This window comes from Tursiops truncatus, chromosome 1 (genome assembly GCF_011762595.2).
Source record: "Tursiops truncatus isolate mTurTru1 chromosome 1, mTurTru1.mat.Y, whole genome shotgun sequence".
Taxonomy (NCBI): Eukaryota; Metazoa; Chordata; class Mammalia; order Artiodactyla; family Delphinidae; genus Tursiops; species Tursiops truncatus.
Window position 1 is genome coordinate 162,497,325 of NC_047034.1, and position 22,461 is coordinate 162,519,785.

The 22,461-nt window shown below is 47.1% G+C and overlaps 1 protein-coding gene and 1 long non-coding RNA gene across 4 annotated transcripts in view; one reads left to right on the forward strand and one right to left on the reverse strand.

Moving 5' to 3' along the window:
- Window positions 1-466: 466 nt before the first annotated feature.
- Window positions 467-13,403, reverse strand: LOC141276682 (uncharacterized). 3 transcript variants are annotated; one of them, XR_012326612.1, is made up of 3 exons: window positions 13,059-13,396; window positions 4,249-5,573; window positions 467-4,070 (listed from the first exon to the last, which is right to left on the reverse strand). It is a non-coding gene; the product is annotated as an uncharacterized lncRNA (long non-coding RNA). The 3 variants fall into 3 exon arrangements; XR_012326608.1 differs by lacking the exon at window positions 467-4,070 and having other exon boundaries at window positions 4,210-5,573; window positions 13,059-13,403; XR_012326611.1 differs by lacking the exons at window positions 467-4,070; window positions 13,059-13,396 and adding an exon at window positions 12,168-12,616 and having other exon boundaries at window positions 4,210-5,573.
- Window positions 12,705-22,461, forward strand: part of WASF2 (WASP family member 2) — a 71,594-nt gene continuing 61,837 nt past the window's right edge. The window contains 1 exon segment of the mRNA XM_073793524.1: window positions 12,705-12,887. The gene's annotated coding sequence lies outside the window, so the exon portion shown is untranslated.

A 22,461-nucleotide genomic window follows, 5' to 3' on the forward strand; every position in this document is an offset into this window, starting at 1 on the left:
GCAGGGTGGTTATCACATCGAGTGCTTTCCTCTCCCCGCACAGTGCCTGGCAGGGAGGAGCCCAGAGCCAGCTTCCCGCGCTCCAGGAACAGAAACTTGGTGCTCAGAGGCCTGGAGCCAGAATCACTGCTCGTCAAGCTTTTGAGGTCAACCTACCCCGCATTTTAAGGGAAGAAACCAAGGAGACCCAGGGGAGGGAAGGGACTTGCCCAAGGTCACCCACAGGCGAGGCCAAGACTCAAACCTACGTCCTCTGACTCTTAGGCCCAGGCTCCTGGTGCTCCACGTGGGTATAGTTTCTAATCCCGCCAGGTCCTCATTTCCAGGCAGAAAACCAAAATAGTTCCTGACAATGTATTGTCAGAACCTAAGGGGGCTAATTCTGCCCCAAATGCCATACCTGGAAAAGGCCCAAAGGGATTATTATCCAAACTCCCTCCATCACCCCACCCACCCACCCATTTTGTAAACAAGCAACCTGAGACCCAGAAAGCAGAGGGACGTCCTCAAAGTCACACTGAGCTAGACCCAGAGCCAAAATTGGATTCCATGTCTAGTTCTTTGAAGAAGAATTAAGCATCATCAATTAATTCATTCATTCAGCGAAGAGTTGGGATTTTTTTGGTTTTTTTGAGAGCTTAATAATGTCTAGCTCTGTGCTGGGTGCTAAGAATATAAGGGTAAAAAAAGACAGCCATAGCTGAGGGGAGGGGACTCCTGGGTACAGAAAATGTTTAGCATCATAACGGTCTGCATCTTGATCTGGGTACCAGTTATATAGTGTGTTCAGTTTGTGAAAATTCTTCAAGCTATATATTTTGATATGTGCAGTTTTCTGAATGTATATTTCAGTACAAAGTTTTTTAAGAAGACCGTCACAAGCATTGAGTTCAGAGAGCTACAGTATACAAGAGGAGAGGAGATGTTAAACAACTAATTACACGAATAATTGTTTAATTACAATTGTGACAAGTGCTACAATAAAGTACAGGGTGCTATGGGCTGTGGAGTGGAAGGAACTGATCTAATCTGGGAGCAGTCAAGGAAGGCTTCTCAAAGGAGGTGAGGGATAAGCTGAACTGTCAAGAATGAGTAGGAATTAAAGCGGGAATGAGTCTCAGCCTGTCTGACAACGCACAAAAATTAATCCACGATGAATCATGGACCTAAATGTGAAAGCTAACACTATAAACTTCTAGAAGAACACATATGGCAATAACTTCATGATCTTGGGATAGGCAAAGATTTCTTAGGCATCAAAAGCACTCAATAACCATTGTAAAGCAATTATACCCCAATAAAGATGTTAAAAAAATAAAAAAAATAAAAAAAAAAGCACTCAACATAAAATATAATTATCAGGTGATGGGGAAAATCATTCGAGACAGAGAAAACAGTATGTGTGAAGACCCAGAGGAAAGGGCAAGGTGTGCTTGAGAGAACTGAGAAAGGGCCAGAAGACGTGGAGGCAGGGGGACAGGGAAGCGAGAGAAAGTCCACGAGGAGGCAGGGACCAGACTACCCAGGACTTTCTGGGTTGTATTGGGAGTTGAGACTTTATCCTGAGGGTACTAAGCAGTGAGAGAAGCGTTTTTAAATAGGGGGAGTGACAGGAGCACCAACTGAAGCAACAGTTGGGGATAATGTGACCTTAACCTGGGTTACAAAGAGTACTACGTTCTTTGATGTGCCCAGGATTGCAAGGGGTTGCCAACACAAAAAGGAGAATAAAAGGGAACACTCCCCTTCCTCCCTGCTCAGCAACCAGACAAGGCCAGGCTTGGATTCTGCTTCCTTGCAAATCAAGATGTAGTTTTACAACCTGAAAAGTCACTTAATCCAGGTGCCAGGATGAGGCGGGGCATGGCAGGTGGCAACCTGGGCTCTGAGGCCCTGTCCTGGCGGGCCCAGCCCTGGTCTTAGAGCAACTGGAGTCTCCCAGCTCCCACCCACGCCCCAGCTCCTGTTATAGCCCTACCTCACCCCTGCTCAGCACCTGGACCTCCTCACCTCCTCTCCCTTCTCTTCTTCCCTCAGAGGACTGAAGAGTCCTGGCCAGAAGAAAGAGCCCAGAGGTCAGGGGTTTCTTCTACCCACTTCCACTCCCATACACATACCAACATACCCCACACCAGAGCTGGAGTGGGACTCAGGCAACCAGGTCCCAGCATCCCTCAGGCCTCCTCCCTGCAAGGTGCTCAAGAAAAGCACTGAAAGCGGTGACTCCATTCAATTCTACCAACACTGTTTGAGCACCTGCTGCATGCCAGGCATGGGCTAGAGTTAAGAATGTACTGTTTCTGCTCTCCTGGAACTCTTGGGGTAACGGGGAAAAGAGTGCAACAACAATATTACAAGTGCTTTACAGAGGTGCAAAGTGAAAGCGAGTCTGGAAAGTGAGACTGATTTCACTTAGGGAACAGAGTATGAATACCAAGAAAAATTTCCTTCAAGAGGTGACATTTGAGCTGGGTCATAAAGAATAGTAAGACTGACAGTAAGAAATGCTCTTGGGCTTCCCTGGTGGCACAGTGGTTAAGAATCCACCTGCTAATGACCGGGGCACGGGTTTGAGCCCTGGTCTGGGAAGATCCCACATGCCGCGGAGCAACTAAGCCTGTGCACCACAACTACTGAAGCCTGCGCACCTAGAGCCCGTGCTCCGCAACAAGAGAAGCCACTGCAGTGAGAAGCCCGTGCACTGCAACAAAGAGTAGCCCCTGCTTGCTGTAACCAGAGAAAGCCTGCGCGCAGCAACGAAGACCCAACGCAGCCAAATATTAAAAATATAAATAATAAAAAAATAAAAGAAATGCTCTTTGTAGCAGAGGAAAGGATAAGAATTACATGAACTATTGGGCATGTCGGGTGCTGTGCTCAGCACTGTATGTATTCATTTAATCCTTACACTGACTCTATGAAGAGGTATCATAATTATGCCCATTTCCCCAGATGTGGGAACGGAGGCTTATAGAAGGGAACTGATTTGTTTACAAACTTCCACATCTAGTAAGTGGCAAAATTCAGACTCGGACCCAGGTTTGTCTTCTTCCATGCTCTTAACTTCTACTGCATAGAGTGGCTTGGCCAAAGGACATGTGGAGGAGAGGGGCAGGAAGTGAGACTGGACAGGTGGAGGCAGGAGTTGGGTGGTAGAAGCCTTGGTGAGGAGGGTGGGCTTTATCCAGAGAGCAAAGGGGAGCCATGGAAGGTTCATTAGTGAGGGAAGGGGTAAAGAGGGGTAGCACCCACAATTAGCTTTCTGTTTTTAGAGGCCCACTTTGAAGGAGGAGAAACTAGAGACAGAGAAACCTGTGTAAGAGTTGCTATAAAAATCCAAGGAAAAGATGGGCATTGAAGGATGGAAAAGAAGGGGTACACTGGGAGACATCGAGCAGAACCAGGGGACTGAATGGCTCTGGCAGATAAAGTGGAAGGAGGAATCAGAGATGACGTCTCAGGTTTTTGGCCTGTATGTTCGAGAAAGAAGCCCAATAATTGGTCTGTAACAATATATTGGGTACCCCCTCCCATCACCACGGCTCTACACGTGGCACCTGCAAAACTCACTCCTGGAAGGTGCTTTAGTCTTTTCCAAATGCTCATGTGTATATTCATAACCTGTTTGTGTCCTCATTCACCCAATGTATGTGGAGCACTTACTGTATGCCAGATGTTCTGGGAGCTGGGATGGACAAGGAACAAGCTGAATCTGCCTGACTAGTGGGGCAGCCTGGGGTCTGGATTTGAATCCTGGTTCTGCAACTTCTTTTTTTTTTTTTTTGCGGTACGTGGGCCTCTCACTGCTGTGGCCTCTCCCGTTGCAGAGCACAGGCTCCGGACGCGCAGCCTCAGCGGCCATGGCTCACGGGCCCAGCCGCTCCGCGGCATGCGGGATCCTCCCGGACCGGGGCACGAACCCGTGTTCCCTGCATCGGCAGGCGGACTCTCAACCACTGCGCCACCAGGGAAGCCCTCTGCAACTTCTTTGTATTGAGTCCTGGCTCAGCCTCCAGCTTGCTGTGACGTCAGGTTATTTACTAAATCTCTCATTGTCTTAGTTTCCTCATCTGTAAAATGGGAAAACTAATCATACCTGGCACAGGGATTCAATGGGTTAATACGTGGAAAGTCTCCGGCACTGGGTAAGCCTTTTGTGTCAGCTATTATTATTACAGAATTCACATTTTAGTGGGGAGACAGAGCCAATTACACAATTAATTATTTAATTACAACAGTGATAAATACCTTGAAGGAGCATCACGGTCTGGAGGTGAGGGAGGGCTCCCCAGAGCGAGGGATGGTCCGGCTGAGCTGAGCTGAGCAAGCTGGGGCTGGCCAGGTGAAGCGTGAGGAAGGGAGGGGCCTTTGAGGCAGAGGGGTCTCTGAGTAGGCTGACCCTCAGGCAGAAGAAGGTGCTGAGAGGTCTGTATTTCTGTAACTTTACCTCTTTGAAACCTCAAAATGGTGCTGAGACATAGGCCAGGCAGATACTCTGCCCCCATTTTCCAGAAAGGGCGCTAAGGCCCAGAGAGGAAGAGCGACTTAGCTGGTCAGTGACAGGGCCTCCTGATTGTTGCTCTGCCCCCACTGATCCAGGGGGCTGGAGGGGACAGGCTGAGAAGAGGCCTTTGTCCCTTTGCCTGCTGGGGTGGGAGCGGCAGGAGCTGAGGCCGCAGCTGGCCACCAGCAGCTGTGGCGGCCAGAGCTGCATTCCTTCCCCTGCCAGCAGAGCAAGTCCAGGCTCATGGCAAGGGCTGGGAACGTTCTTTTTGTTTTTTTTTTTTTTATAAAAAGGCACTTTAGTCAACATTAAGTCGTGACTTCAAACAGACACAGCTCCCAACTGTCCTCCCTAACCCTGGGTCTCTCCAACTCCCCAGGGTAAGCCCCCAGGCAGCCAAGTTTCGGGGAAAGGGAATGAGGCCTGGACTTGGAGTCCAAAGACTTTGTGGTGAGCCCTGGCTCAGCCTCCAACTTGCTGTGTGACCTCGGGCAGGCCACCAGCCCTCTCTGGGCCTGAGTGTCCTCTGCTAAACAGGGAAGGGAGGGTTGGATGACATCAGGTGTGTGTGGGGCGGGGAGAGCCCAGCAACTGGCTTCAGCCAGCTGCAGCAGCTTTGCTGCCCTTCAAGTTGGAGGCACTGGGGCCTCGGGGGTCCGGAAGCTGGGGACAGGCAGCCTTTCATCTCTGCTGGCCCAGGGTCGCTGCAGGTTGGCAGGCCCCACATCCCGAGATCGCGTTTCAGGCTGGAAGAGGCCTTCCTGTGACCTCAGCCAGCCAGCCCTGCCCCTGCCCCCTCCTCCCCATTCTCACCAGAGGGAAGCAGGCAGCATCCCGCCCAAGGTCACTGGCCAGCAAGTGGCTGTCCTTCGGCCTGCCCTTCCCTCCCACCCGAGCCAGCCCCCACCGGCCTCCCACTGTAAAGCCTCAGGTCTCCTGGGCCATTAGGAATCTGCCAAGCGAGGCGTGGTCTTTTTCCTCTCTCTTGTTTCTTGGCTTGTTTTCCTGGTTCTCCAATAGCCGCCTCCTGCAAAAGCCTCTGGGTGCGTGCACAGGAACATTTTTCTTTCTTAAAAAAAAAAAAGAGAGAGAGAGAGAAAAAAAGAGAGAGAAATGCAGCCACAATTTGGGTAAAAAAGCAACCAACTCCTTAATCCTCCCCTGTAACCTCTGGCTCCTCAGCAGGGTTGGCTCCAGCCACTGGGAAGGAAGGCCCTGCTGGGGTGAGAGGCCTGGGCTTGTTTCCCGCCCGCCCCCTCCTCACCCGCCTCTGTTCTCCTTCAGGGTTTGGTCTGACTTCTGGAGCCAGGAGGAGACAAGCTGCAAGGCTCAGCAGGGCTAAGAAAGCATGGGGGTGCTGACGGGGTTGGCCAGGGCCTCTGCCCCTCTGCCCCCTTGGCCACCTTCTAGGGAGGTTATAGGATCAGGATTTTCCACCCCTAACCCATTGCCTCTACTCCTGCTTTCACTCCTTCCTTCTTCTCTCCTAGGAGTTGTCGGTCTCTCCACTGCAAGTACCCTGCAGGTTCCCTGAGTGCCATCTCCCATCTCACTGCTTCATTGTCCAGCACAGGGCTTGGCTTTCTTTTTGTGAAAGCCATACCCTTTCACAATCCAAGCCTCTATACACTCAGACCGCTCTGTAGAAGGGGCACTCAATGTCCCTGCCACATCTTGCTCTGTCTGCAGAACCCTTAATTAATTCTCTCTTGCAGCCCCAGCATCTGGGTCAGTGCTTGAAACATAGTGGGTACTTGGTGTCTCTTGCATGAATGAATTCAAACCACAAAAAGGTCTCTAGCAATATTCAGAATGATCTTGCAAAAGGGACATCTGATCATGGCACATCCAGCTAAAACCCTTCCGTGCCTCCCCAGCACCCTTAGAATCCAGTCCGATTCTCCGTCCCTACCTCGTCCCATTTGCCAGCTCTCATCAAAGGATTTCCTTTTTTCCCCAACATGCCATCTTTTCTCTTGCCTCTGGGCCTTTGTACTTATGCGAAATTCCCCCTGCCCGCCACACCCTCCCCAACTCTCCCCTGGCTGACTCCCTCTGGCCTGTCACCCCGTCAGATTACCCAATGAGCAGAGCAGCATGTATTTAGAACACCAGCAAAGGAGGGGCACTAGAAACATTATTTTTAAAAAAATAATTTGATGTATGATAATTTAAAAAACATTTATATAGTGTTTATCGGAAAAATCTGAAGTTTATTGGAGTTCCTTACTCTCATTTTACAGTTGGTTTTGTTTTTATGTTGAATTTACGTAATGGCTGGGGTGGTGGTAGGTGATATAATCTGGCTCTGATCTTTAAATCTCAGCCTAGACATCAACTACTCCTCCAGGAAGCCTTCACTGACCCACTGACAAGCTTAGGTCTCTTTTTTGGTAGTCCCAAAGCCCCTCTGGATTTTTCTTTAATGTTGCTATTTTTGCTTTACTTGTTGCTTTCCATCCCCTGACACCAAGTCTGTAAGCTCCCTGGGGGCCCAGTTAATTTCTTTCCACCTCTGTATCTGCAGCGCCCAGTACAAGACCTGGCATAGAACTGACCCCAGCATGTTATTCTCTAGCCTTTATTGACTCAGTCTCCCTTGCAGGGTCTGCACTATACATCATATTCTATGTCTCTACTTCATAACTGTCTGAGGAATTCCTACTCACCCTTCAAGACCCCACTCAAATGACTCCTCTTCTGGTAAGCCTGCCCCAATCCTCCAGTTAAGTTCTATGCTTCTGTGAGCTCACAGCTCCTGCTGCAATTGGTGTCTGCCTCTTTTACTGTAATTTTTATGTATGTGTTTTCTCCCTCACCAGATTGGGAGCCACTCGAGGCAGAGACTGAGTGGATTGATCCCTGGGTCCCCAGTGCCGTGCCCAGGCCTGGCCAGAGCTGTCAGCAATAGATGCTCATTAAATTAATAGACTGGAAGATGTAACAAAGGAGGGAAAATTCAGGCAGGATTTTGAAGGTGGGAGGAAAAAAAAGAATAACATGTACTTACTGAGGGCATAGAGTCAGTACAGATAAAAGCAAATAAAACTACCACTGAGAGCATCATAGTATGATGGGTAAGAACAGAGATAAGCTCTGCCTCTCATTGCCTGTGTGGCCTTGTGTAAGTTATAGAACTTCTCTGTGCCTCAGTGTCCTCATCTGTAAAATGGGGATAGTAATGGTCCACCTCACCAGGAATTAAATAGGCTAATATATGCAAGGTACTGAGAGCTGTGCCAGGCACACATGGGCACTGGGTGTGTTTGCCATCATTGTTATTATCTCCATTGCTGAGCGCTTTGGTTGCGCCCCGGCACTTTCATCTGGCATCTTACTTCGTCCTCACAGCAGCCTCAGAAGAAGGGATTGTTGTGTCCTTTTACAAAGAAATCAGGTGTAAGCAGGCCAAACAGCTTGCTAAGGCCACTCACTGGGTAAGCAGCAGGAATGGGATTTGAACTCAAGTCTTTCTGGCCTGCCACCCACACATGTTCCTTGACTGTGTGGCACCTGCCTGCAGGAGGAGGGGGAGGGAGAGAAGATGGCACAGTGGGAAGGCAGGGAGGCTTCACCGAGCTGGGGCCTCGGGAGCAGAGCGGCAGGCGTTTTTCTAGAGCTTTCATTTCTGTCTGCCTCTTCTGAGCAGGTGAAAAACCCCATAGAGGGCCCTTCATTGAGCCCTCCCCCTTCCCCTACCCCTCCCGGTGCTGCCTCGTCCCCCACGCTGGGAAGGGGGAGGTCAGGCTTGCAGTGTGGGAGATGCAGGAAAGGGGAGTGAGGTGGTGGGGGAGCATCATTCCAGATCCTTTCCCTCCAGCACCGCCCCCCACCTTCCCCATCAAAGTCGCTCCGGGAGGAGAGAGCATTCCAGGTGGAAGGAATGGCAAATGCAAAGGCTGTGGATTCAGGATGTGGAGGCGGGGAAAGCCTGCAAGCTTGGCTGGAACTGAGGTTCGGGGGCCCCCTGGGATTGCTCAGTGGAGAAGAACTTGTTTGACGAGAAAGGGGGAGAGAGAGAGAGAGAGAGAGAGAGAGAGAGAGATGCAGTGGACCCAGCCAGAGCTGAGGATGCCAGAGGCAGGGCAGTGGCTGGAGTCCGTTCTGGCTCTGATCACAGTACTCTCCACCCTCTTGCCCTCAGGCAGGGGTGGTGTGGAGCGGCCAGGGTGATTCTCCTTAGTCCCTCTGCTCTGAATCCCTAGAATCCCTTAGCCGACTGTGCTCTGCCAGCTCTGTACTAGGCATTGGCTCATGGCTTTTGATGCATTCTTTCACTATGTTTTGTCTCCAGCCCTACAAGATCAGTATTATTCACTCTATTTTATAGATGAGAAAACTGAGGCTAAGACTTCCCCAAGGTCACTCGGGCATAAAAGGGAGCTCTGGGACTCGAATCCAGGACTGTTTCCAGAGATGGCAATTTTCCTGCTATACGCTATACTGGCTTCAGCTGCTTTCCTGGAGTGCTTGCCATCCCCATAGCAACAGGAGAGGAAGGCTTGTGCTGAGAGCACTTTATAGTTTATGCAGGACTTGTTTTTTCTGCTCCTCACAACAGCCCTGTAGGCAGAGCTATTATCATCCCTGTTTTATAGATAAGGAAACTGAGGCTCAGAGAGAGGGTGTGACTTGGCTAAGACAGAACCATTAAGTGGCACAGCTGGGACTCAAACCCAGTTCTGGTGACTCTACATGTCTTTTTGCTTCCCCTTGCAGAGGGAGAAGTTCTGTTCCCTGATCTTATCAGCCTCAGGGGACAGGAAACAGGCAGGGGTTATTTTTTAGAATTGGGGGGAAAGGAATGGGGCTTGGTCTTCAGAACCTGGGATTTATGGGCAATGAATTATTTCATCGTTCCAGGTGATAACTCCTTGGGTAGTAGAGGGAGGACTTGCCCCTCAAGACCAGCAATCCTTCTCAAGTTCCAAGGTTGGGTTTAAACTCCAGCCATGCTGTTTCTCTACTGGCTGGCCTTGGGCAAGTCACTTAACCTCTCTGTGCTTCCTTTATCTCATTTGTAAAATGATGATAATAACAGGCCCTAATTTATAGGACTGCTGTAAGAATTTATGAGTTAATACCTATAAAACACTTAGCACATGGCTGGCACATAGCAAATGCTCAAAGTTAGTGCTTATTGGCAGTGCCGTGCGGCTTGTGGGATCTTAGTTCCCTGACCACGGATTGAACCCGCACCCTTGGCAGTGAAAGCGTGGAGTCCTAACCACTGGACCATCAGGGAATTCCCAGTATTAGTATTAAGATGCACAACACCACTCCCTCTGAAAGCAACCTATCTCCATTGCCTAAAAGGAGAAACAAAGTCTCCTGTTGCCAGACAACCTTCAAGCAAAGCCCCAGAATCTTATCTAGTACGGGTAGTAACTGCTGACATCAATAATAATAATAACTATTATTAAGGTGAACACTCAACAACTGCTACTTATGTGCCAACTACCGTGCTAACTACTTCACATTTATTATCTCATTTAATCTTCACAGCTCTGGGAAATAGAAGCAATTATGATCCCCAGTTTACAGATAAGGAAACTGAGGCTCAGAGAGGTGACATCACCTGCCCAAGGTCACACTGCTAGGAATTGGTATAGATGTGATTTGAACCCAGGCTTGCCTGACTCCAAAGTCTTCTATGACAATTAAGGTCAGATGACAACTTGCCCAGTGCACAGGTGCTTATATCAGCTCTCTCCCAAATGCATCTCCAAATGCATCTGCTGCCTCAGGCTCACTTCCTTCCATGCTTCGAAGACCAAGCATCATTTATGGAGTGACTTTTGTGCACCAGAATGTTTTATACACATTTCCACACTGAATCCTCACTCTCCACCTTATGCCCTTCTAGCACTATTCCCATTTCTCAGAAGAGTAGCCGAGGCACAGACGTGTGGTGACTGCTTAAGGTCATACAGTCCAAGATGAGATGGCAGAGCCAAGATTCAAACCCAGGTGGGTTGGCCTCAAAGCAGGGACTATCAGAAAAGAACACAGACCCTGGGAGAACTGCCTCACTTTCAAGGCCAGGTTCCCTCCCCTGTTAACACCTTATTTGTTTAGGCTCTAAGCAACAGCTCCGCCCTCCCTCCCCAATGCCACTATCCCCCTTGGCCTAGATGCCTTCCACACCCTTTCTCTTGGCCTGCAACACTTCTCCCAACCACCAGCTGCTTAGTCAACCCCCACTCACCAACTCACCTCTTCAGGAAGCTTCCTGTGTCCCCACCCCATTCCCTGACATTTACTCTCATAAACACATTGTACTTTGCCTCCTGTTCCTTATCACGGTTTCTAATTGTATTTTGATTTGTCTGATCATTTGTTTAACAACTTGTTTCCTCATCAAACTGTAAGCTCCATGAGGGTCTGAGTCTGTTTTGCTCCTCATTGTAGCTGCACCACTGGCAGGCTGCCCTACACATGGTTGGTGTGTAATAATTTTTTACTGAATGGATGAATCCATGAATGAATAAATAGCTATCAGGCACTTTACACACATGACTCATTAATTCCACAATTAACTCATTGAATCCTCACAACTGCTCTGTTCCCATTTTAGAGAAGACTTAGGTGAGGCTGAGAGCTAGAAGGTAGTGGAGCTTAGATTCATCTTGGGTCAGTCTGCCCCTAAAGTCACTGACCTCTACATAGCACCTGCTGCCTCCCAGCACCCAGTGGCCACAGGCAGGATTTAAATAGTCATTGGTTGTCAGACCACACTGCCCAACTTGAGCCTGGAGGTCACTGACTCAGCAGGCACTGGGGCCTTGTCGGCACCACCCAGTTGGTAGTTTCTGCCCTTCTAAAGTCTTAGGCTGCTCTCCCTCCCACTCCCTTTTTGGCTTCCTTCCTTTCCAGAGAGGGAAAAGGACTAGGAATTATAGCCAAGGCAGCCCTTCTGAGGAAAACAATTCTGTGGTGAAAAGAGCCCAGTTCTGAGAGCAGAGAGACATGGATTTAAGTCCTGGAATGGAGACTGCCCCTCTTGGAGCTTCTGCGTCTTGTTCTGGATTCTACCTGGGTTTCTGAACCACGTGTCATCCCTTACCCACTTCCTGATTCCTAGGCCCCCAGAAACAGCTCGGGTGCACCACTAGGATCACTTTTCCCAGGAACCTTGGTGATTAACAATAGCTGGGGGGTGGCCTGTGCCTAAGTTTATGGTGACCAGAGAGATGGGGGACTGGCCTGGCACCCTCAAGTCCCTCCCTGGAATGCTAAGGGGTTGGGGGAGGGAAGTCTCTCTCAGGGGACACCACACCTGGAAGGGAGAAATACGGGAATGGAAGCCAAAAGATATAGGTTTGAGATCCAGGGTCATTTCAAATTCCCCGGGTGACTCAGGGTAAGTCATGGAGTTTTCAGTTTCCTCTTCTGCAAAACGAGGACAGTATCTGCCTTACAAAGTTGCTCTAGAGAAGTAACTGAGGTACAGGTGAATTTGTCACACTGATACCCAGCCTGCAACCCTTTATAATCGACAAGGCGCACATATACACACTCATGCATGAAGCCTTAACAAATACCCCAGGGCACGAGGCAGACATGACTACTCTTACTTTGCAGGACAAACTGAGACTCAGGTAAGTTCAGAGAGCTGTCTGTGGTCAGAGTGCGGTGGCGGCTGAACCAGGGTCCAACTCACCTGACCCTGGCCTTTCAGAACCAGCTCCCAATCCCAGGACCCCGGGCCTCGCCCCGGACGGATCCTTTAACAGCGGGCTGGAGCCTATGACTCACTCTCCCCACCCTACTCTTTGCCCGGCCTGAGACCGGGAGGGAAGGGATAAAACTACCACCAACTTTAGGGGTGTCCACAGAAAGTTCATAGGCTTGGCCCCTTCCTTCCACCAAAGGTACTGGTTATTTGAACTCTAACAAGACGAATTAGCCTCTCAATACACTTTGTACGCGTTTTTACACTTTCTTAGGTGGGATTTTCCTACTTTGAATTTAGGAGTTGGTTTAGTTTAAAATCCACCCCCACTTCACTTGGTTTGCCCCTTGCTGTTGACTCCGATTACGGAAGTAGCTCGGGTGGAGCTCCCGGGACAGTACCCTTGAGTACGTCGTTTGCGTAACTATTTAACTGACATTCTACTCAGGCCAATGGAATGCCCGGAAGCACCAGGCAGGTGGGGCAGAGAGCCAATCAGGGCGCTTGGCGGGGTGTGGCTGCGTCCCGGGGCGGGGAATCGCGTAATGGCGGACGCGGGCCGGTTTAGCGCGGCTGGGGGCGTAGCGCGCTGAGGGGGGTCTGGCTGTGTGGCAGCCCGCGACGCGGCCGGCGAGAACAGACCCCGTGCGGAGAAGGGCGGCCGGCCGACCAGCCCCTCTGTTGCTGAGGGCGACCGCGCGAGACCAGGTGAGCATCAAGTCCCCGCGGGCTGGCCCGGCCGTGAGGCGCCGGGCCTGGTCGGGCCGCCCCTCCCAAGCAGCGCAGGGTCCTGGGGGAGTGGGTGCCGCGCCTCCTGCCGCAGACCGGCAGAGACCCGGTGAGCGGTCAGCGAGGGGTGGCGCCTTACAATACACTCACCTCCCCAGGGAGAGGTGTGCCGGAGATCCCCTCGGAGGCTTGGAGGGGCCCGCGAGTCTGTGAAGCTGCGAAAGTGTCCCAAGCTGACCTAGCGCTGCCACCAGCTCGTCGTGTGACCTTGGGCAAGTCACTTCTCTCTCTGGGCCTCGTTTTACCCATTTGTAAAACGAAGGCTTTGCAGGCAGATGTACATGAGTTGGATCCCAGACGTTGTCTGAAATCTTGGGCAAGTTCTTCTCCAGGCGGAGCCTCAGTTTCCATATCTGGACCATGAAGGCGTTGAAGTGCTCTTTGAGACCTCTGGCCTAAGTTGCAGAGTGGAGGAGAGGAGTGTGTGTGTGTGTGTGTGCGCGCGCGTGTGTGTGTGTACGTACGTGTGTGTACAGGATGGTCTGCAGAGTAAGGAGGAGAGTTAGCTAAAGGGGCCCATTGAGGAAGGCTCTGGATGGACCCTAGGCTATGATGAGGTGGAGTCCCGTTTTCTTGGCCCTCCAGGATCCTAGAGTCTCTGAGATGGGGGAAGTTTTATACAGTTAGTTCTCCATAGAATCAGAGAAGAGGAAGGAATCCTTGGAGCCTTTTGGGGCTATGATTGAAATTTAGGCCCCAAAGAATTCAGGAGGGTTAGGAGGAGGAGGAGGGGGAACATTTATGGTGCTCCTACTATGCGTCAAACATGTTCTTGTTTAATTTTTACAGCCTCATTTGAGAATTTACACATAAGGAAACTAAGTTTCAGAGGAGTTAAGTAACTTGCCCAAGGTCACACAGTAAGGTACACAGCTTACCATCATTAAGGTGTTTTCCTTTGAGAGTCACTGGGCAAGGGGGAATTGTCCACTTAAAGGAAGTTTGCTTTGTCACAGATGGGGGTCAGGTTCCAGTCCCAGACACTTGAATTGACTTCTAGCATGGAGACAGGATGGGTCTTGATCTCTGGATGGTTAATTATAAGTACGTTCCCTTTGTGCAGTCTGTGAGTTGGAAAGGACAGTTACTAAATTGGAAAAGTCACTTTGAAGTGGATCAGAACCTCAGAGAACTCAGTTTGAATCATGACTGCATGGCCTGTGGAAGAAAGTTCACCAACTATTGGTGCATAGACTTGACTCTTGGTTCAGAGCGGTGCTAGCCCAGTAGCTTTTTCTCTTCCCTAAGAAGGCCAAGTTTTCCTGGGGTGGAAGAAATTTCCCATTTGTTAGTGCAATCCAAAGTCTTTGGATTCCTGGGGTGAAAGGTTCAATAGCCGGCCTCTTGATTAAGGGAAATACTCCTTTCTTTGTGCTCCCTGTTATTTGACTTCTAGATGAGTGAAGATTGTGGACTTGGAGTGGGTACTATAGATAAATTGCAGCCCTTAATTTTTCCAAGCCTCAGAGCTTTTTGTTAATCAAAATGGTAGGACGGCAGTGTGTATTGTTCTCGTATGTCAACGGTAGGGAAGAAAATTGGAAGAGGAAGTTGCTGAGAAAGAGGGCGTTTCTTAGCATTGGAGCCAATATGTATTTCTTTGTTTGAAATTCTAAAACCAGAAAAGCAGCAGCTGAAGGAGGAAGGAAGGAAAGAACTGTGAAACTCTTCTTCGCTTTGAAATATCTTTAAGGACTGTTCTGTTGTTGTCCCCTGTCCAAGGCTCTGTTTTCACAGAAAAAGTCAATTGTAATTTGTTCAACGTTCAGAAGTTGTATTCTAGAATGAAAGAATTTTAAATCTTAAACTTTCTGAGATAATTTTTAAAAAATCAGAACCGAATATGTTGTTTATTAATGGATGATTCTTTCAACATAATTACCAATCGCAGCCTTTGGGTTTTTTTTTTTTTTAAACTGTGATTTAAATTAGTGGATTTCAATCTAAGAGGAATTGATCTAGATATTGCATGATGCAAATGTCCCCATCACCTGAAAAACACGTAATGGTGTGTTCGTTATTTGACGTTTGTTAAGTCTTTATAATGCTTTATTTTACCGGATTGTGTATGTGTGAATAGTTAAGACACTGAGTTTATTGCATGTAAAATCTACATTCACTCTCAGTATTAGTTATATTTTCTATGTAAGATTTAGTCTTAATTAGTATACCAGTCTACAGTACCTTGGGGCCAAAAAAAAAAAAAAAAGGTTCTTGGGGCCAGTTGTGCTTCTGAAATTAGAATTTTTTGAATTTTGGATAGGGAATATGGTACATATACTGTATGTTATGTAACATCCCAGAAAGGTGTGGGGCAGCACCTTGTAATCAAATGCATTACTATTTCTTCGGTAAAACATCAGAATGTTCACACCAACTGGGATAAATAAATACTATACATAGCCTCATGTCATTTCATGTCAGGATTTGCCGCCAAATGAATAATGAAAAACTTGTTTGTTTATACCTTTTGGATTTTGGAATTGAAGTTAAGGGATTGTGGACTTTTATGGATAAAACTTGTATGATGACAATAACAATTACAAGGACAAATATTGTAAACCAAGCTAATTTTAAAGTCATGGATCCTAAAAACAGTATTACGTAGAAGACACATTTTTTTCTTTCTTTCACATGGCAGTCTTATTCTAATTAATATATGCCAATATTCATTTTTCCTTAAGTACCAGATTTTACCTTTTAATACTGTCATTGGGCCCTGTTTTAGATGTTTGAATGACACCCTGCCCTGTTTTTTTTTAAAGTAATTTATAGGGTCTTGTGCTCATCAATTTTTGTACAGCAGTTAAGAGAATTGTACCTTTTCCTATATAATTCAGAGAGAGACGAATCAGGTGAGGATCTGTAGATTCATGTTTGCAGAATTTTAAAGCTGATGTTCCCTTCCAGGTGGTCTTTAGTATGAGGTCGTTGCTGCTGGATGAGATTTAGATCAAAATCTTTTAATTTTTTAAGCCTCCACAATTTGTTCATCTTAGTAAGGAGTTTACTAAAATATATTTAGAATTTTTTTTTTTTTTTTTTTTTTTTTGCGGTACGCCCACCTCTCACTGTTGCGGCCTCCGGACGCGCAGGCTCAGCGGCCATGGCTCACGGGCCCATCCGCTCTGCGGCATGTGGGATCTTCCCGGACCGGGGCAAGAACCCGTGTCCCCTGCATCGGCAGGCGGACTCTCGACCACTGCACCACCAGGGAAGCCCTAGAGTATTTTTTATTTCAAGTGTATGCCATTTGAAAAACTAGAGTTTACCAGTCTTATGAATTTGGGTGATTTCTTTAAATGGCCAAGGACCTCTAGGAGCAAATTTACAAAAATTCAGTCTACTCTTTGCTTTTCTTGGGCACTTCAACTATAGAGTGAGGTGGACTGGTATTGTTGGAGGTTAAAGAATTATTTCTTCTCTTTATTTATTAAAGAATATTTATTTATTCATTTGGCTGCATCAGGTCTTAGTTGAGGCATGTGGGATCTTTCATCGCGGCGTGCGGTCTTCTCTAGTTGTGGCGCGCGGGCTCAGTAGCTGCGGCGCTCAGGCTTTCTAGTTGTGGCACACGGGCTCTAGAGCATGTGGGCTTAGTTGCCCCACGGCATGTGGGGTCTTAGTTCCCCAACCAGGGGCCGAACCCGCATCCCCTGAATTGGAAGGCAGATTCTTAATCACTGGACCACCAGGGAAGTCCCTGTTTCTTCCCTCCCTCCCTCCCTCCCTCCCTTCCTTCTCTTTCTTTCCTATAAATTTATTTATTTATTTTTGGCTGCGTTGGGTCTTTGTTGCAGTGCGGTGCACAGGCTTCTCATTGCGGTGGCTTCTCGTTTCTGAACATGGGCTCTAGGCATGCAGGCTTCAGTAGTTGTGGCACATGGGCTCAGTAGTTGGGACTCGCGGGCTCTAGAGCGCAACGGGCTTAGTTGCTCTGCGACGTATGGGATCTTCCTGGACCAGGGCCCGAACCCATGTCCCTTGCATTGGCAGGCGGATTCTTAACCACTGCACCACCAGGAAAGTCCCTCTGTTTCTTCTCTTTAAAAGAAGGCCCTTGACGGCATGAATTTGAGAGATTCTGGTCTTCAGGACAAACAACCACCTCTTTTGAGGGCCTCAGTTCATCTTCCTACTTGGGTTATCTCCATAGTTCTTAAGAATGGTACTTTCACTGTCTGGGGGATAGAAGGGGTATGGAACAGTGTATCAGGAGTTGAAGGTGCAGTTGGTGTGTGACTGGACTGGGGAATAAGAGCAGTTGTTATCCAGACTACCTCAGTTTCTTTTGTTTCATAAGGATTGATAATATTGCAAAAGGGTTACAAATTAGTGAACAAACATACTATTACAAGTTACTCTGTTGTGACTGTGGATAAACTCTTCAACACAAGAACTGTATTTTATACTTCTTTTGTATTCTTTAATGCCTAAAGGCCAGGGCATCGGACATGTTGCATCAGAATTTACCATCAAAAAATAAATTATATCTGGGAACTCCTTTGTCAGTAAACAACCAGGGTTGAGAACCATTGAGGTAAGCACATGGTAGGTGTTCAATAAATATATGTTGATTAATTTGCTCTTGGTTCTGGCATGAATTGGGTAGGGTGGAAGAGGACCCAGATTTTTTATAAAGTAAAAATAGCTTTCCAGGATACCAACACACATCCAACAGTTGGCAGATCTGGATCCATAGTCAGTTCATTGCTAGTTACTCTACCAGCATAACCACCCTGACTTTGTGATCTAGGCAAGATTGAATACAGTCTTGTCAGCAGGCAACTGAAAGTTTTATTTAATCCTTGGGTAGTGGCCTTACTGATTAATAAGATTGGTTGGGGTGACAGTCGCTAAATTGAAAGAATTCTTGGGGATTTGGGTTGGGGAGGTAGGCTGCTGGGCACCAGCAGTGCCAGGGGAAGAAGCAGAAAGTTATAATTTGACTGTGTCTCCAACACATAACACAATGTATGGAACATAATTGGTGTTCCATAGTTTTTGTTGACTGAAGAAATGAATGGTTCTTTGTTTGAAAAGAGGCATATAAGTTGTGAAATAAGATGCTTCCTACTCATCCTTCAGAACTGAACTAAGATGTCATCTGTTCCATGAATCATTCCTAGGAAAAGTTGAGTGACTCCCTTGTATGTCTTCTCCTTCATTAAAGCATTTATCAGATATTGTCAAATCAGATATCAGACAAATTATAAAACTCTTTCCCCTACCTAATAATGAGCTCCATAAGGGCTGGGCTGTATTGTTCATTTTTGTATGACTGGTGTGTAACACACAATAAAGCCTTTTTTTTTGGCCATGTGGCACGTGGGATCTTAGTTCCCCGACCAGGGGTTGAACTCGTGCCTCCTGCTTTGGAAGCGAGGAGTCTTAACCACCGAACCGCCAAGGGAAGTCCCAATAAAGGCAAAATAGATTCTAGTAATGTTTAATTTAGGCCTCTGTCTTCTACTTCATTCTTGTAGGCTTCTCTTTCTTCCAGTTCATGGTCTTTACTTTTCAGTTCAGATCAGCAAACATTTATTGAGAGGTAGGTCTTCGTTGGGCCTTGGGGTAGGGTTTCTCATCCTTGGTGCTGTTGACATTTGGGCTGGATAATATCCTGTATTGTGATAGGCTGTGCTGTGCATATTTAGCAGTAGCCCTGACCTTTACCCACTACCTAGTATCACCCTTCCAACCCCCACCCCAGCTGTGACAACCAAAAATGTCTCCAGATATTGTCAAATGTCCTTTGGGGAGCAGAATTGCTCCCTGTTGAAAACTATGTCAAGGGTAGTGGGTTCATAGAGGGAAATAAGTGTAGATGTCCTCACGTGTGTACTATCCTTTCATTTGTTCTTTCTGGTTATACAGTCTCATGTCTCTGACTTTTGGATAAGAAAGAAAAATGAGGGAAATCAGCAGGTGACAGCCTTAAAAAAGCACCATTGGGCTTCCCTGGTGGCGCAGTGGTTGAGAGTCCGCCTGCCGATGCAGGGGACGCGGGTTCGTGCCCCGGCCAGGGAGGATCCCACATGCCGCGGAGCGGCTGCGCCCGTGAGCCATGGCCGCTGAGCCTGTGCGTCCAGAGCCTGTGCTCCGCAACGGGAGAGGCCACAACAGTGAGAGGCCCGCGTAATGCAAAAAAAAAAAAAAAAAAAAGCACCATTATTTTTTTTCTGTCTAAATTTTATTTTATTTGGTTTAAATATATTAGAGCAGTACAGACAGCTGTATTATTTACACAGATTTTTGTAAATTCAGTTTCCACCACTGATTAGGTGGAGTAAAGAACTACTAGAATATTACTACCTTGAATAAAAGACTCAGCTTTTCTCAGAAAAGCTGTTTAACACCTAAAGAATAACCAGCATTTTTTTTTTTTTTTTTTTCTCCAGTACGCAGGCCTCTAACTGCTGTGGCCTCTCCCGTTGCGGAGCACAGGCTCCGGACGCGCAGGCTCAGTGGCTATGGCTCACGGGCCCAGCCGCTCCGCGGCATGCGGGATCTTCCCAGACCGGGGCACGAACCTGCATCCCCTGCATTGGCACGCGGACTCCCAACCACTGCGCCACCAGGGAAGCCCCCAGGATTGGTTTTATAGAGAACCTGGCAGGACTTGTCAGGATTCTTCTCAGCTAACTTTTTTTTTTTTTTTTTTTTTTTTGCGGTACGCGGACCTCTCACTGTTGGGGCCTCTCCCGTTGCGGAGCACAGGCTCCGGACACGCAGGCTCAGCGGCCATGGCTCACGGGCCCAGCCGCTCCGCGGCATGTGGGATCCTCCCGGACCGGGGCACGAACCCGCGTCCCTTGCATCGGCAGGTGGACTCACAACCACTGTGCCACCAGGGAAGCCCTCAGCTAACTTTTGAGCTTCATGGCTAAGATATAATATATCTTTTAGTGTTCCTACATAGATACTTTATAACTCTAAAAAACATGTTTAGCTAATGAGCATGCTTTTCTAAGCTCAGTATTTTTTGTGATAGGTAGATTGGTCAAGGCAGTGGTCCTTGGTGCCAGTGGGCATTCATAAAATGATGACAGATTAGTAGTAACACTGGGGAACTTCGCGCCTTTGGCCAGCCTTCTACAATATAACATAATCATTCATGTCTTAGTCACCATTAAAGTGAAGTTGAATGAGTGTTTTTTTTTCCTGTTCCATTTGAAGTTATGAATAGTACTCTAGAGAATTCAAATGTATAGTTATGAATGGTATCTCAGAATAGTTACCATTTATGCAAGTGAGACACACTTCTTAACTTAGGAACCAAACAGAATTGAATTAGAAAAGAGAAGAATAGAAACAAGAATTGTTGAATGCTTGCAGAGGAAATAATGTTCAGATAAAGAAGTACCTCAGGAAACTTTGGTCTCCATCATGATTTCTATACACTAATAAAGAAAAAACAGTTTGAGGTTGATGGGAGAGGCTATTAAACTTTGCCTATGATATTACCTTTCAAGCTGTTTTTCTTTTCTGGTAAAATATGGAAAAGCTCAAGACATAGTCTCTTAGTTATAAGATTAATTCTAGTTGAACCAGGTTAAGTTTCTTAATTTTTTAAAAAATTTTATTTTATTTTTGGCTGCATTGGGGCTTCCTTGCTGTGCAAGGGCTTTCTCTAGTTGCGGCGAGCGGGGCTACTCTTCGTTGCGATGTGCTGGCTTCTCATTGTGGTGGCTTCTCTTGTCGCGGAGCATAGGCTCTAGGCCCATGGGCTTCAGTAGTTGTGGTTCGCAGGCTCTAGAGTGCAGACTTAGTAGTTGTGGCACACAGGCTTAGTTGCTCTGCGGCATGTGGGATCCTCCTGGACCAGGGCTCGAACCTGTGTCCCCTGCATTGGCAGGTGGATTCTTAACCACCGCGCCACCAGGGAAGCCCGAGTTTCTTACTTTTAAATTTATTTATTTTATTTATTTATTTTTGGCTGCATTGGGTCTTCTTTGCTGCACATGGGCTTTCTCTAGTTGCGGTGAGTGGGGGCTGCTCTTCTTTGTGGTGTGCAGGCTTCTCACTGCAGTGACCTCTCTCGTTGTGGAGCACGGGCTCTAGACGGGCAGGCCTCAGTAGTTGTGGCAGGCGGGCTCAGTAGTTGCGGCTCATAGGCTCTAGAGCACAGGCTCAGAAGTTTTTGGCGCGCAGGCTTAGTTGCTCCGCAGCATGTGGGATCTTTCCGGATCAGGGCTTGAGCCCGTGTCCCCTCTATTGGCAGGTGGATTCCTAACCACTGCGCCACCAGGGAAGTCCAAGTTTCTTATTTTTAGAATATAGAGGCCCTCTTGGGAAGAAGCAGTGGTTCAACTCAGTTCCAGTTTGAGTGAATATGTGTGTGTATATGCACACATACATACTTACACATATATTTATGATGTGGCTTACGGGGACATTTGAATTTTGTAATTGACATAGTAATGAGCAATTCTTTTACTCATGTATTTAGAATTGAGACCTTTTTCTCCTGTGATTATGCCATTGTTCTAGCAAGTCCTCAGTCTAGAAAGCTTTCTTCAAATCATATCTTGAGTAATTGTTTTTAACTGTGTAGAAGGAGGTCTTAGGTCATGTCCATGATGTTCCCTTCCATTCACAATTGAGAACTGTAAGTAAATTTCCCTTTTTAGAATACTGCTAGTCTTTAAAGAATAGTTTTCCTGATAACAAAGCCATTTGTGGAATTATGAGAAGTATAAGACCAACTTTGCCCCCTTTTTACCTTTAAAGTTCCTTCAACATTCATTGGGTGATAATTTGCAAAGCACAGTGATATGTATTGTTACAGTCAGTCCCCAGCATTGAGATAAATTATGTTATGCTGCATTTTTTAAAAAATATATTTATCTATTTGGCTGTGCTGGGTCTTAGTTGTGGCACGTGGGATCTTCCTTGCAACATGCGGGCATCTTTTAGTTGCGGCATGTGGGATCTTTAGTTGTGGCATTTGGGATCTAGTTCCCTGACCAGGGATCGAATCCGGGCCCCCTGCTTTGAGAGCTCGGAATCTTAAACCACTGGACCACCAGGGAAATCCCAGTAGCTACATTTTGTACAGATAAACAGGCTCAGAGAGGTTAAGTAATTTCCTTAAAGTCACTCAACTAATAAATAACAGATTTGAGATTGAACCCTGTCTTTTTTTTTAATGAGTTTTTTTAAAGGTAAGATTTACATACAATAGAATGCATAAAAATGCACGTATATAATTAGATGCGTTTTGACAAATGTAAAGACATGTGTGGCCAATACCCAGTCAAGAGAATATTTCCATAACCTTCCAAAGTTCCCTCATACCCCCTTCCAATCAGTCCCTGCTATCTTACAGGCAACCACTGTTGTGATTTCTATCCTCACATGTTAATTTTTCCTGTTCTTCACTCATACAATATGCACGCTTGTGTCTGAATTCTTCTGTTCAACGTAAAGTTTTCGAGATTAATCCATGTTGATGTGTATATCAGTATCAACCCAAGCCTTTTGGTGTATA